General features: G+C 38.8%; 1 long non-coding RNA gene across 1 annotated transcript; it reads left to right on the top strand.

Moving 5' to 3' along the window:
- The first annotated feature begins 12,453 nt into the window (after window positions 1–12,453).
- LOC141519412 (uncharacterized) lies at window positions 12,454–14,767 on the top strand. Its single transcript, XR_012477349.1, has 2 exons — window positions 12,454–12,754; window positions 14,489–14,767. It is a non-coding gene; the product is annotated as an uncharacterized LOC141519412 (long non-coding RNA).
- Window positions 14,768–15,423: the final 656 nt, after the last annotated feature.

Raw genomic sequence — 15,423 nt, forward strand, 5'->3', positions numbered from 1 at the left:
AAGAATGATGAATGAGATTCCATCTTAAACAAATTAGACAAATAATATGATAGTCACAAATGGGTTTGATCATCTAATTTCTCTGGTGCTCAGTTCTTAAAATATCAAATAATTAGGAGTAAAAGATCTCTGTATTTTCTCAACTATAAATTAGATGCAGAATCTATATGGTAATATTATCTGGTGGGGTGGCTAGGTGGCACAGTGAATAGAGGACTGGCCTTGGAGACAGGAGTACCTGAGTTCAAATCTAGCCTCAGATACTTAATAATTACCTAGCCCTGTGGCATTAGGCAAGCCACTTAACCCCATTGCCTTGCAAAAAACAAACAAAAAAAAGCAAGGTGGGCTGTGTGGCAGATGGCCTGTTACTGTGGTTGTTCTGGGAAGAGGATTCTGCTGAAGTAAAAGTATGGAGTCTGAGGTCCGCCAGACCAGAGGAGCTCAGCAGCAGATTGATGTCTGCAACTCTCTGCACTGGAACTCACCCTCTGGCCCTGCTGGAGCACCCCAAATAGATTGTTCTACAACCAGATCCTCCACACCCCAGTTGGTTCTTGGACCATGTCTCCCGTAGTCGGCACCTCCACGGCACATCCTAGGCTACTCTGCTTCTCACCCTTCCTGGCAGGGTCTCTGTTCTCTGCACCTGGATCACCCATGATCCCCAAAGACAAACGATGAGGTAGATTTTCTTCTCCTCACTTTTTTCTGGGTTTTGTTGATTGAATTACTGTTAAGTGGTTTGTTTCATATTATATATGAGGGAAGATCAGGAGACGTTACCATAGTGCCTGTCTTCTCTCCACCATCTTGGCCAGAAAATGGCATCCAAAAATTTTACATGGATTTTCTAGATTGCAGGGTTGCCGCACCCATAACTTCCATGACATGGAAGGGAGAAATTTGTGTGTTTGTGTGTGTGTGTGTGTGTGTGTGTGTGTGTGTGTGTGTGTGTGTATGTGTGTGTGCACATATCTACACACATAATGGGGTTTTTTTGAATAGGGGCAAGGTTAGTGGGAAAAGATTTTTGTTAATGAGAAAATTAAATGAAATACGTTTCTTGACAAGCTAGAACTGATTCAACTAAATATATGGAATTTAAGGGGAATAAATGAATTCTATATTTGCTTTGTAAAAGTACCTTCACAATCACAAAGTGTAATAGGCATTGCTCACCATAATTTGTTCAGGAGAGATTGTGGGTTTTAGCATATATTCAAGAATGTGAGATGGTAACTGAGAAAGGAAATAATTTGGTAGCAGTGAGAGCCATTGTCTTTCTAATCTTTGCCATTGTAAATGAATTTCTATTCTTATAAGATCTCGAGTATCCCTTTTATACTCTGAGCCCCTACCAGAGAGTTTTGCTCTAACTGTGGACACAAGCAACTCATATCAATGGCATTTACTAAGATTGCATAATAGGAAGAGTAAACACAAAACATTCATTCTTCCTCTCCTACAATCTTCTACAAATAGTGCCCACAGGAAGGGTGGGCACAACATCGACTTAAAATTGTAGTGAGGCAAGTAAATAGGGAACATCTGTGTAAAGCACAGCTAACATTTTTGGTTTGATAGAATCTTGATGCTTATTTCTGATGGAGTCCTCTCTGCCACTCAACTCTTCAGACAAATTTCCCTTTAAGTCATGACCTGCTCTTAGGAATCATGAACCTCAAAGCTACTTCTGGCCTCAAATGACTGCTTCTTTTTGTTCATGCCTAGCTGCTGGATGTGAATCTCTGCTCACTCACCTAGCTCTTACAATTTTTTGAACTGATTTGGATCTCTATGACAAGATACCCAATATGGGAGGGGGAAGAGAGAAGAAACACCTCTAGCTAACTCTCTGGAATAGAGCAAGGACTGTATTCTGCAAATCGTTCTCTTCCTGGACTCACTCAGGAATGTGGTCCATCATTACTGATCAGTGGTATTTAATCAAGGAAACTCTTTAACACTTAAGAAATGGATTTCCTTGACTGGGATGCTGACTTCATTTTCATGTTTTTCCTGCATCTCTCTCATTTCTTTTCCCAGTTTTTCTTCTAACTCCCTCATTTGATTTTCAAAGTCTTTTTTTGACTCTGTCATAGCCTGAGCCCAATTTCTGTTTTTCATGGAGACTTTAGATGCAGGAGCTTATGCTTCCTCATCTTCAGACTGAGAATTTTAATCCTTCTTGGGCTCATATACAAAATATTTCTCAATGGTCTTCCTCTTGTTTCTCTGCTTGCTCATTTTCCCACCTTTAGCCTGTTTTGGGGGTACTTCTTGAGCTTTTGGGACACTCACAAGGATCTCAGTGTGTGAGGTTCTTCCCTTCTGATCTATGAATGACCATATGCTCCCCCCTCTGCCACGGGGCTGAGGTGGGTGGGGGCCCTGCTGGTTTATGGGGGGGCCTAGACTGCTATCAGGATCTGAATGTGGTCAGAGCCCCAGAGTCCTGTTCGAGGGGCAGAGCTCTGCAGTCTCTCTTCACTCCCCTCCATCAGCTCAATGGACTCATGTCCTGGGGGCTCCGCCTTACCATCTCTGCCTGCTTCTATTACAGGATCTGTGCTGCCGAAAGACCACCTTGCTTGCTGTGTGCCCTGAGGGCTGGGCTGCACATGCTTACTCTGGCAGTGGGCCCCAGCTGTTCCCCCACTTTGTGCCTGCTGCTCACAGGTGGCGGACCTCAGGAAACCTCCCAGCTGCTGAGAGCCACGGCTCCCAGTGCCCTGGGGATGCCTCTGGGAGGCTGAAGTTATTTCTCTCATGCAGCCCACTCCTCTGGTGGGCTGCCCATCCAACCCCGGGTAGCAGAGCCTTTCTGCTCTTTTCCAGGTTATCTTGGGTAAGAGAACTGCCTCCCTGGGTCCCTCTGTGGGTTCTGTCTCTCAAAAGTTTAGAGTCCTTAGTTTCTAAGTTTTATGAGAGAGCTTCTAAGAGACATTGCTCTCTTATCACCATCTTGGCTCTGCCCTATGAAACTCTTAATACCTAATGAAATTGATTTAAAGCAATAAATTGCAAAGTAAAATGTAAAAATGGCAGCTGCGTGCTAAATAAATTCTGTGTCATAGCAACCCTCCCCCCACCACAGTTTCAGGATCAAAAATATCAAAAGAATATTACAGCAGCAATTCTTCTCTCAATAGCATTAAAAGACTTCTATGGAATCTCTTGAAATTTCTAAAATATGAAATGTCCTTGTTTACTATTCCTAAACGGAGTTTAGCAATGATTTCAAAAGATCCTTTTATGAGGGGAATTCCTCAAAGAAATCATTTCCTAGATTAGGCTGCTATTGGTAAATAATCTGTGAACTAGGGGAGGCTAGGTTGCATAGTGGATAAAGCCCCAGCCCTGGAGTCAGGAGTAACTGGGTTCAAATCTAGTCTGACTCTTAATAAAAATCTAGCTGTGTGGCCTTGGGCAAGCCACTAAATCCCATTTGCCTTGCAAAACCTAAAAAAATGATCTATGAAATGAATCCAGTTTAAATCTCAAGATGTCTCAGATAACTGTACAGGGAATGAAATCAGCAAGAATAGAAAAATGTGAAGAATGTCACCACTCATTTGACTTTGGGGACCTTTGGTGGTCTCTGTTAAGTTACATTCTGTTTTCCTAGAACTGTGAGAATATAATTTTGAAGTGAAATTCTTCTAAAATTATCAATAAACTTATTTTCAGGGCAGCTAGGTGTTGCGGTGGATAAAGCACCAGCCTTGGAGTCAGGAGTGCCTGGGTTCAAATCCAATCTCAGACAGTTTATAATTACCTAGCTGTGTGGCCTTGGGCATGTCACTTAACCCCATTTGCCTTGCAAAAAAACCTAAAAAAAATAAACTTATTTGCATCGTTGGTTAAGGCTTTTGCCTCAATCCCTCTTTCCATCTAGACAGGTCCTGAGGAACAGAAGTGTAGGTGGGTGAGGCATGCCATATTTCCCTAAAAACTATTTTTACTTTTATGAACATATATCTTACCTTTCATGATAACACATATGTCTTTCTCTCCAAACTGAAAATTTCAACAAAGAATTCAGAGAGAGATGGCAGAGAGAATCCAGGAACTACCCTGAGATTTTTCTAGCTTCCGTCATATAAAGAGCTTTAAATCAAGCCTCTAAACAAGTTCTGAAGTGATAGAACCCACCAAAAGAAATATGATATTTAGGAAGGATGTCAGCAAATGTCTTTCATTCTCCTTTGGGGCCTAGTACAGGGTGAAGAGCACAGAGCAGAGTTCAACCTGAAACATCTGATAAAATTTCTTAGGCAATTCCCAATTAATGAAGTAAATGAAGTTTGCAATATCACTGTTAGATAATCTCTATGAAGTGCAAAGGCACTGAACTACCCAGAACAATAAGATTCCATGATAAGTCTAAAACATTGTCATTGAGCAATACATGAATACATTCCCACTGTGGCCAAGCATTTGCAATCGGATTGCCCTATAAGTTTTGTCTCAGTGCCAACTTTGCAGTTGTGGTTACATTTTAAAATGCTAAGACAAATTGCCTATTTTTGTGCTTTTTAAGCATCATTTATCCTTCATTTTTTTTGCTAGGCAGTGGGGTTAAATGGCTTGCCCAAGGCCACACATCTAGGTAATTATTAAGTGTCTGAGACTGGATTTGAACCCAGGTAATCCTGACTCCAGGGCCAGTGCTTTATCCACTGCATGACCTAGCTGCTCCCTATCATTTATTTTTAAATGACAACTATTGTCAGGTAGATTTCTTTCTGCATGAGACATTTGAATCCTTTCTAAAATGATGGAAATCCAAGTTAAATTTAATGAAAAGATGGCCTAAATTAGAAATTCACTGTGTATCATTATCCCCTACTCATCTTGGAACCATAATTTTCTTTTTCAATTCCATATTCAAATCCATAAGACAGTCTTCTTTTTTCCTTCTGACTGCTCTATTATGTTCATTTGTAATGACAGAAGTTCAAATCAGAATCACAAATAATTCTGAGCAATTTAAAAATTTCTGATTAATTTACTAGCATTTACTTCATCCATAATGTAGCAGTAAGTGTTTAGAGTAACCATTTAGGTCATTCATTATAGAAATTGTAAAATTAGAGATATCGATATTAATAGTTTTGCTTACCAATTCGGATATAAAATTGTGCAAAATAAGTCTCATGGAGGGTTATTTAAATACTCATAAATTGGAGACTCTCTGGAACTAAATATTTTTCAATTGTATGAGAACTTCCTAAAATCCTGTCAGTTTGAAAACTTTCTCAAGATGTCAGTGACATAAGAATTTCACCAATACATCATGGAATCACAATATTGCTCCAATGACTGTATTTCTTATGGAATCTTTAAACATGACTGGTTTTAATCAGCCTAACAGGGTCATCAACATAGTGGATCCCTTTTCTTTCTTTTTTTTTTTGGTTTCTTTTCTTTGAAAATGTTATATCTCTATAATAAATCTGAATTGGAGAGCAAGCAGCTCTTTATGATCACATAGTTCTTTTCCAGGGGAGTTTCTTCAAGTGTGATAATTAGGGAATGTTCTTTAAATTAGGCTGATATAGGTTAGAATCTGTTTCACTAGAAAATGGTAGTGATAGAATTTATAATGAAATTTTCACATATGGAAATAATTTCAATAAATCACCATCATGAAAGAATGTCTCTTCCATATCTTCAAACACCAGATACTGTAATGAACTATTTCCCTTGAATAAAAAAAGGAATCTTTGAAATGTATCTTCTAATTTAAATATCAAAAATACATAATACATTGTAAAAGGACATTTTTCATATTTTTTTTCATTAGAGCATTAAAAATTTTGATTTGGGAAAAATTTGATTATGGGAAAATCAGGACATGATTCCAACAGTAAAGGATCCACCCAGAGTTACCCAGGAAGTAAAAAGGAAACTTTCCAAAACACCCAGATCAGTTTTACATTCTTGGCTTGAACAAGTATGCTTGTTGCTTGAACACTGAGTCATTTGGCATCACCAGACTCTAGAAGTTGTCCCGGCTAAATTTGATCCTCCTTCCATTATCAAAAAATAACTTTTTGGAGATTCTGTCCTGAAGGGAATAATGATAGAACTGGAGAGAGCTTGGTGGAACCCTTATCTACATTCTATGAGCAGCCTCTCCTGAGATCCTGCTACTTAACCTGAGAATAAAGATATCACTTGTTAACTGCTCATGTCTTTTCTGAATTAGCTCCTATGTACTTTTATGTAAGTTGACTTTCAATGTACTTTGGTTTGTCTCTGTCTATTCTACATTTTTTATTTTAGTTAATTTAGAAATTATCTAGCTTTGTATAACCTCCCCATAAGTTCATGAAATTTTTTAGTCTATAAATAACTTGTTTTCCAGTTATATACAATAGTAGTTTCTACAAATTTTTTTGCAAGGTTTTGAATTTTACCATTTTCCCCCTCCCTTCACCCTCCCCTTTCCCCAACAGAAGGTAATATGATAGTCTTTACATTTCTTCCCATAAAATGCACAGATCAAAACTAAATGTGTTGAAAGAAAAGATTTAATTGGGGGGGGGGGTTTTAATTGGTACTTTCTCTAACTATTTTAGTTGTATGTTTAGTTCGTTGATTTGGTCTTTAATTTATTCATGTAAACATTTAAACATATATTATATCCCCTGACAGCTGAGTTGGCTGTATCCCATATGTTTTGATATGTGTTTTCATTATTGTCATTATCTAGGATGAAATCATTAATTCTTTCTAGAATTTATTGTTTGGTACACTCAATCTTTAAAATGAGGTTAATTAGTTTCCAATTAGTTTTGAGTATATATCTCCCTGACCAGTATTGCATGTGATTTTGATTGCATTATGGTCTGAGAAAGATGTCTTCCCTATTTCTGCCTTTCTGCAATTACTAGGTGTTTTTGCCCTAGTACATTGTCAATTTTTTTGTGACATGGATGGCAGACAAAAAGTATATTCCTTTATATACCCATTCAATTTCCTCCTTAGATATATCATGCTTAGATTTTCTAACAATCTATTTACCTCCTTTACTTCCTTCTAGTTTATTTTTTGGTTAGATTTATATAAATCTGAGATGAGGAGATTGAGGTCTCCCACCAATAGTGTTTTGCTGTCTAGGTTATGCAGTAACTCCTTCAAATTCTCCTCTTAAAATTTTGGATGCTATGCCATTTGGTGCATACGTATTTAGTATTGAAATAACTTTATTGTTTATGGTCCTTTTTAGGAGGATGTAGTTTCCTTATCTCTTTTAATGAGCTCTATTTTTGTAGCTGATATTATTGACATAAGTATTGCTACCCCTGCCCTTTTCACTTAAGATAAAGGAAAATATATTTTGCTCCAACCTTTTACCTTTACTTTGTATGTATCTTGTTGCTTCAGATGACTTTTTTGGTAAGCAGCATATTGTAGGATCCTGCTTTTTAATTCACATGCCATTCACATTCAAAGCTAATAATTACACATCTTTATTGTCCTCCATGGTATCTTCCCTCTGTATTTCCCCCTTTTTTCATTTTAACCAATTCCCCAGGATTTTGTTTCTGAATACCACTACCTTCAGTGTATTTTCCCTCCTATATACAACCTAGTTCCTTTTTTCTCATTCCTTTTGCCCCTTCTTCCTTCCCTTCCTCACCCTCCCCTTTACCCTCTTAATACTTGAAAGGGAAGATAAGATTCTTAACTGAGTGTTTGATGTTAACTTTAAGACAAACCTGATGAAAGTAAGATTCAAGTGGTTCTCACCTCCTCCCTTCTTCCCCTCTTTTGCAATAGGCCCTTTGTACCTCCTAATGAAAATAGAATTACCCCATTCAATCATCCTCCCAATCTCTTTCCTCTCCCCCTTTTTAAGGAGGTATTAATTCAAACAATTCTGAGTCCTAGAAAAGTCATGAGTGTCTATCAATTCTGGATAAGTATATTCTTTCTAATAGAGTTTCAGTTCTCAAGGGCTATTAGAGTCTTTCTGCCACATAGGGATATAGCCATTTCATTTTATTGGAGAGCAGTTTTTTTCCCTTAGCCCTTTTTGTTTAAAGTTTTTCTTGTGTCTCTTCAGTCTCCCGTTTGAAGTCCAAATTTTCTATTTAACTCTGGTCTTTTCATTGGGAAAAGTTGGGAGTCTCCTTTCATTCTTGGCTGCATTCCGGTCTCCCTTGATTTTCAGAATATGGCATTCCAGGCCCTTCAATCCCTTAATGTTGATGCAGTTAGGTCCTCAGGAATTTTTACTGTGGCAACTTAGTCTCTAAATTTTTTGTTTTTGGCTGCTTGCAGGATTTTCTCTTTTATCTGATACTTCTGGAATTTAGCCACAATACTTCTTGGCATTTTCATTTTGGGATACCTTTCTGGAAAAGATCAATATATTCTTTCAATAATTATTTTTCCCTCTGATTCCATGATGTCAGGGCAATTTTTCATCACTAAATCCTGTAATATTAAGTCCAGGCTTTGTTTGTCTTCAGTATTTTCAGGAAGCCCAGTGATTCTTTGGTTGTCTCTCCTCGTTCTATTTTCTAGGTCAGTAGTATTGTCAATTCAGTGCTTTCCATTTTCTTCAATTTTTTCCAATTTTTTGGTTTTGTTTAACAGATTCCTTTTCTCTCATGAAGTTGTTAGTCCACAGACTCCATTCTTTTTTTTTAGAGAAGAATTTTCTTCATTTATATTTTTGCACCTCCTTTTCCAGTTGGTCAATTCTATTTTTGAAAGAGTTTTCCATTTGACCAATTGAGGTTTTGAGCGTTATTTTCTTTTTGCGTCGGTCCAGTTCTATTTTCTAAAGATTTGTTTTCTTCTTGGAAGGTGTTACGATTCTTTCCAAAATTTTCAAATTGATTTTGAAAATTCATTTCTGATTATTTCAAGGAAGTCTTTCTGGGCTGGAGAGCAAATCATATTCTCCTCAGAGGTTCTACATATGAGTTAGGGTCTTTGTCTTTGAGGTAGCTTTCAATGGTTCCCCCTTCTGTTGACCTTTCTTCATTTTCCTAAGATCTTATTTTAGGGAAAGGGCTGGTTTATAGAAGTTTGTTGTTGAGCTCCCTAGAGGCTTTACACACTGAGTTTAATAATTCCAAATGGGCTGACCAGTAGGGTGTGCTAGAGGCTTGACTCACTGAGTTTAATAACTCCACGTGGGCTGGCCAGTAGGAGGTGCTGGTTTTTTCCCCGAGAGTGTGACCTTGATTTGAAGCTCACTACCTTGGCCTGGAGGGGGTCAGTGGCACTGCTTTTATCTTTGAACAATGTGGGTTGTGCCCTAGGACAAGGTAATTACTCTCCCTACTCAGCTGCGGGAGTTCTGCTGCCCATGCCTGAGCCTGGAGAGTGGTGTGGATGGCCTGTACCTGTGTTTGTTCTGGGAAGAGTATTCTGCTGAAGTAAAAGCATGGAGTCTGAGTTCCTCCAGACCAGAGGAGCCCAGCAGATCGATGTCTGCAAATCTCTGCACTGGAACTCACCCTATGGCCCTGCTGGAGTACCCCAAATGGATTGTTCTACAGCCAAATCCTCCATGCCCCAGTTGGCTCTTGGACCATGTCTTCCATAGTCAGCATCTCCATGGCTGATCCTAGACTAGTTTGCTTCTCACCCTTCCTGGTAGGGTCTTTGCTCTCTGAACCTGGCTCACCCATGATCCTCGAAGAGAAACCTTGAGGTAGATGTTCTTCTTCTCACTTCTTTTTCTGGGTTTTGTTGACTGAATTACTGTTAAGTGATTTGTTTCATATTATATATGAGGGAAGATCAGGAGATCTTAGCATAGTGCCAGTCATCTCCACTATCTTGGCCAGAAAATCAGCATCCAAAAATTTTACATGGATTTTCTAGATTGTAGGGGTGCCACTCTCTTAACTTCCATGACATGGAAGGGATAATTGTGTGTGTGTGTGTGTGTGTGTGTGTGTGTGTGTGTGTCTTTGTGCACATATCTACATACATATGGTTTCTTTTGAATAGCGGCAAGGGTAGTGGTAAAAAATTTGTTAATGAGAAAATTAAATGAAATACATTTCTTGACAAGCTAGAACTGATATATATATATATATATATATATATATATATATATATATATATGGAAATTAAGGGGAATAAATGAATTCTATATTTGGTTTTTAAAACTAGGTTCACAATCACAAAGTGTAATAGGCATCACTCACGCTAATTTGTTCAGTAGAGATTGTGCATTTAAGCATTTATTCAAGAATGTGAGATGGTAACTGAGAAAGGAAATAATTTGGTAGCAGTGAGAGCAGTTGTCTTTCTAAGCTTTGCCATTGTAGATGAATTTATAAGATCTAAAGTATCCCTCTTATACTGTGAGCCCCTACTAGAGAGTTTCTCTCTAACTGTCGACACAAGTAACTCTTAGGAATGGCATTTACTAACATTGCAGAATAGGAAGAGTAAACACAAAACATTCATTCTTCCTCTCCTACTGAAAATCTGTGGAACAATCTTCCACAAATTGCGCCCATGGGAAGGGTGGGCACAACTTTGACTTGAATCGTAGTGAGACATGTAAATAGGGAATATCTGTGTAAAGGGCAGCTAACATCTCTGGCTTGACAGAATCTGGATGCTTATTTATTTCTGATGGAGTCCTCTGTCCCTTTCTCTCTAACTGTGGACACAAGTAACTTTTAGGAATGGCATTTACTAACACTGTAGAATAGGAAGAGTAAACACAAAACATTTGTTTTTCCTCTCCTCCTGAAAATCTGTGGAACAATCTTCCAAAAATAGCGCCCATGGGAAGGGTGGGCACAACTTTGACTTGAATCGTAGTGAAACAAGTAAATAGAGAACATCCTTGTAAAGGGCTGCTAACATTTCTGGCTTGACAGAATCTTGATGCTTATTTATTTCTGATGGAGTCCTCTGTCCCATTCAACTCTTCAGACAAATTTCCCTTTAAGTCATGGCCTGCTATCAGGAATCATGAACCTCAAAGATGCTTCTGGCCTCAAATGACTGCTTCTTTTTGTTCATGTCTATCTGGAGAATGTGAATCTCTGCTTACTCACCTAGCTCAAATAATTTTTTGAACTGATTTGCATTTCTATGACAAGATATTCAATATGGGAGTGGGGAGAGAGAACAAACCCCTCTATCTAACTATCTGGAATAGAGCAAGGACTGTATTCTGCAAATGGTTCTCTTCCTGGACTCACTGAGGAATGTGGTCCATCATTACTGATCAATGGTATTTAATCAAGGAACCTCACACTTAAGAAATGGTTAGGATAAAGAGTCTTCTTAAAGTTAGTGTTAATACCTTGTAATAGCTTGTGATTCACTCCTTTCTTGTATTATATGCTCAGCATTCTAGGCTAAAAACTTAAATATCTTCCTTACACAAATAATTCCCTAAGAAGAAATGTGTTGTTGGCAGTCTTTAGGCAGAGACTAGAGGACCACTCACTATATTGTGTAAGGAATCATTTTCAGATATGGATTACACTGAAGACCACTGAGGTCCCTAAATCCTGGGTTTCTGAATCTACCCAAGAATCCTGTTTTTTCCCTTGACCATGTGAGTGATCTTCATGTCTCTAAATGTTCTGCTTCTCCTAGCCTTTTCCTGTATGGGTGACTGGTATCTATTGAATCTTTTTTTTTAACCTGAGAATCATATGCATCCTCTCACCTACCATCCTTTTAATAGGTTCTGAATATCTAGTCATATTCCTGTGCTTTCTTCTAGGTCCTGGCCTCTGTTTAGGCTAGAGTAGCTGGAATACTTATTCCTGGTCTTAAGGATTACCATTTTTATAGTAGTTCTGGGGCTCTGGAAAGGGATTTAGAATCAAGGCGGCTTGTATTCCAATCCCTATTCTTTCACTTAATCCTTCTGTGATTCAGGGTAAATGGGTCACTCTTCTTTCCTTATCTTTAAGCTGAGAGGGGTCAGACAAGATGACCTTAGAGGTTTTCTCCCAGTTTTCAGTATTCAATCATATAAGCTTCCAAAATATTCAGGTTGAGTCAGGAGTATAGTGCCATCACCACTCATATTTCAGCTGCTATGAATCTCTTATCTCCCATCCAATCCTACAGGGTCAGATTAAATTTCTTTATATTTAACCCAATAAACGGGTCCAAAAATCCTTACCTCCTCTGCCATGTATTAGTTAGAAAATTGTACTTGTAGAAAGTTTTTGCAAATTAAGATAGGAAGAAGATGGGATGGTTGTGCCTGGGTGGTATTTATTTGCAATGGGGGGAGGTAGATTAGGCAAGAGAAACTGAGGTCTGGAATGGAGTCCCTGAGAAGAAGGATGGAGGCTCATGGCTACAGGGTTGGGGTGGGGTTTCAATGAGGATCAGGGAACCCTGTCTTAATCTAAGGTCAGCATGTCTGTCATCCATTATTTGTGCTCATGTGGCCTTGGGCACAGGCATGTGTGAGTGTGTGTACTTGTGTGCTGGTTCTGGAGTGATTGAATCTGTGTACCTATATGATTGTAGATACTCTGTGATGATGTATCTGGGTGAGTGTCAGTGGGTACATGTCAATGCATGAGTCTGTATGACAGTGGGTCTTTATGACAGTGTATGTGTGATGCTGTTTGCATTTGTATGTGTGCACATGTCCGTGTGCTGGAGGAGTGGATAAGCATGAGTGTTTGTGAATCCATCCATCTCACCACCTCCATCTGAGACTCCAACACAGGCAGTGCCTTTAAAAAACAGAAAGGAGATAAGAGAAGATGACATGCCACCTGTGAGCAAAGCCTTCTATCTCTCCTGTCTCTTTCTCCACCCCCCTCCCTCTCCCTCCCTCGCTTACTCTCTCTCTCTCTCTCTCTCTCTCTCTCTCTCTCTCTCTCTCTCTCCGCCTCCATCTATCCCTCTCCCCTGGCATCCACTTGCCCTCACATAACACATGCATAGACATGAAAAGACTCAGAGCATGTCAGCATGCCCAGGAAATGCAGTTCTGACTCTCCCTTAGGGCTTTTTCCTCTTGGTGTGTCATCATTTCCTTTCAAGGCCCCTTTTTCCTTTGCCCTCTTTGGCTGCCAGAAACTGTTGTTTTTTTCTCTTTTTTTCCTGGTCTTGGGTTGAGATGAGAGCCAACCATAGGAGGAAGAACCAGAGTGGAGGATGGTAGGCTAACAATAGATTGAAATTCAGATGATTCAAACAAAATGAAATTTTAGAAGGATAAATGTGAAATTGTTACATTTTGTTTCCAGAAATATCGACACATTCAAGGTGAGAGGTAAGGCTAGATATTAGTTCCTTTGAGCAAAGATATTAGGGTTTTAGTAGTGAGCAAATGCAGTATTGGTCAGTAGTGATCTTGGGTGAGGGTAACAGGAATAAAGGGGTAAAAATCCTGCTGTATTCTGCCTCAGGTCAGAAATCAAGTGGTAGCGTGTTCAATTCTTGGTTCTGTAAATTAGAACAAAGTTCTGTAATGCTTACAGAAAAAAAAAAATTATTAGGGTGTTGATCTTGATAGGATGTTGATCCCCAAAAGGATCGAAAAGAAAAAAAAAGCCACAATAGAATATGATGCCTCTAAATAGTTGAAGGAATAGGCACATGGAGGAGGATTGGGTTGGTTCTGCTAGGCACCCCCTGAGAGGGGAGAAAAGCAAAGGAAATGATAAAGGTATAGTTTACACTCGAAGTATGTTAAAATTTTTACACATTTGTTGTTTGTCATGTCTTCTTTCAGATTTTCTTGGCAAAGGCAGTGGAACAGTTTGCCTTTTACTTTTATGGCTCCTTTTGCAGAGGAGGACACTGAGGCAAAGAGGGTGGAATGACCTGCCAAGGGTCCAAGGCTAGATTTGTACTCTGGAAAATAAGTCACTCTGACTCCAGGTCCACTGCACCACCAAGAGAGAAATAAGCAATCTCGGGAGTGTTAGGCTGAGATAAAACTAGGTGTTTTCATGCCAAGGATACAAATTCCTTGTGGGTTATGGTGAAAAAGGGATTTTTGAGGAGTTTTGCTTGAGATGAGTTATCTTTGAGGTCCTTTTGAACTTCAAGATTATATAATTCTTTAATTCTTTTGCTCTCAAGATGAATTTTCTTATTAGGGGGATCCTTTCTGAGGCTGAAGCAGTTATAATTGTCATCAGTAGTATAGTAGTATAGTATAGTATCATATAGTATAGTATAGTAAAGTATAGTATAGTATAGTATAGTATAGTATGCTATAGTACAGTACAGTATAGCACAGTATAGTATAGTTACAATATAGTATAGTATAGTATAGTATAGTCCTCATTGTAGTATAGTCATTATAGTCATTAAGAAGAGAGATGAGAAGCGAGTTACCCCCAAGGAAATGAAAATAAAAATGTATCAATAAGTTTAGAATTGGAAAGGACCATGGACGCCATCAAGCCCTACTCTTTTTTATACATGATTAGAGAAGAATTCTTTTAGAGCTAAAATGTACCACAGATGTCATGTATCCAAATGTCTAATTTGACAGGAAAGTCCTAAAATCATAGATTGAGAGCTGGAAGCAATCTTGATTGGTTGGAGTTCTACTTCTGAGTTTGATCAAAGAGGAAAAACGGCACCAAGAGGATCTGAGAATTTCTGACTCCATCCACTAGGCCATGGCTCAGAGGAGTCAAGGAATACCCCCAATGAGAGGACTACACCTTGGAGCTGGGAGCAGAAATGGAGAACATATGCTTACCACCATCTTAGACAATTAAAGGATTCATATTAAAATTTTAATAAAATGAACACATGGGATATAGAACTATGGAGTAAGGCATCATTAATATATCAAGATACAAATTATATACTTTGATAACTACAGAAGCTAAGAATTTGCAAAGTTCAGTCACTAAATCACCAGATGCCAAAGAGTCAAAAATTGCTTTGGCAGGGCGGCTAGGTGGCACTGTGGGGAGGCTAGGTGGCATTGTGGGATGGCTAGGTGCCACAGTGGATAAAACACCGGCCCTGGAGTCAGGAGTACCTGAGTTCAAATCCGGTCGCAGACACTTGGTTATTACCTAGCTGTGTGGCCTTGGGCAAGCCACTTAACGCCATTTACCTGGCAAAAAAAAAAAACCCTAAATAAAAGTCGCTTTGTCCTGTAATAGGTCCAGGAACTTTCATAGAGAATTGTCATTGGGCTAGCTCACAAAGGAATCAGATCTCTGTAACTCTAGCACCTGTTGATCCAGTCAGCTTGCTTAAACGATGTGTAAAATACTGTTTTTAAGATGTATTCTAGAGGGCTTTGAACAATTGCAGCAAAATGAAATGGCTCCACTTATGAAAGAACAAACTGCACTTGTTATTCCCAATAAAGTACGCCCAACTTATTTTCTCCAGATTTTTTGGAATTTTGTTTGGTAGTGTACTGTAGCCTGTCACATCTATATAATCTATATAAGTATTCCAGAT

This window comes from Macrotis lagotis, chromosome 1 (genome assembly GCF_037893015.1).
Source record: "Macrotis lagotis isolate mMagLag1 chromosome 1, bilby.v1.9.chrom.fasta, whole genome shotgun sequence".
NCBI lineage: Eukaryota > Metazoa > Chordata > Mammalia > Peramelemorphia > Peramelidae > Macrotis > Macrotis lagotis.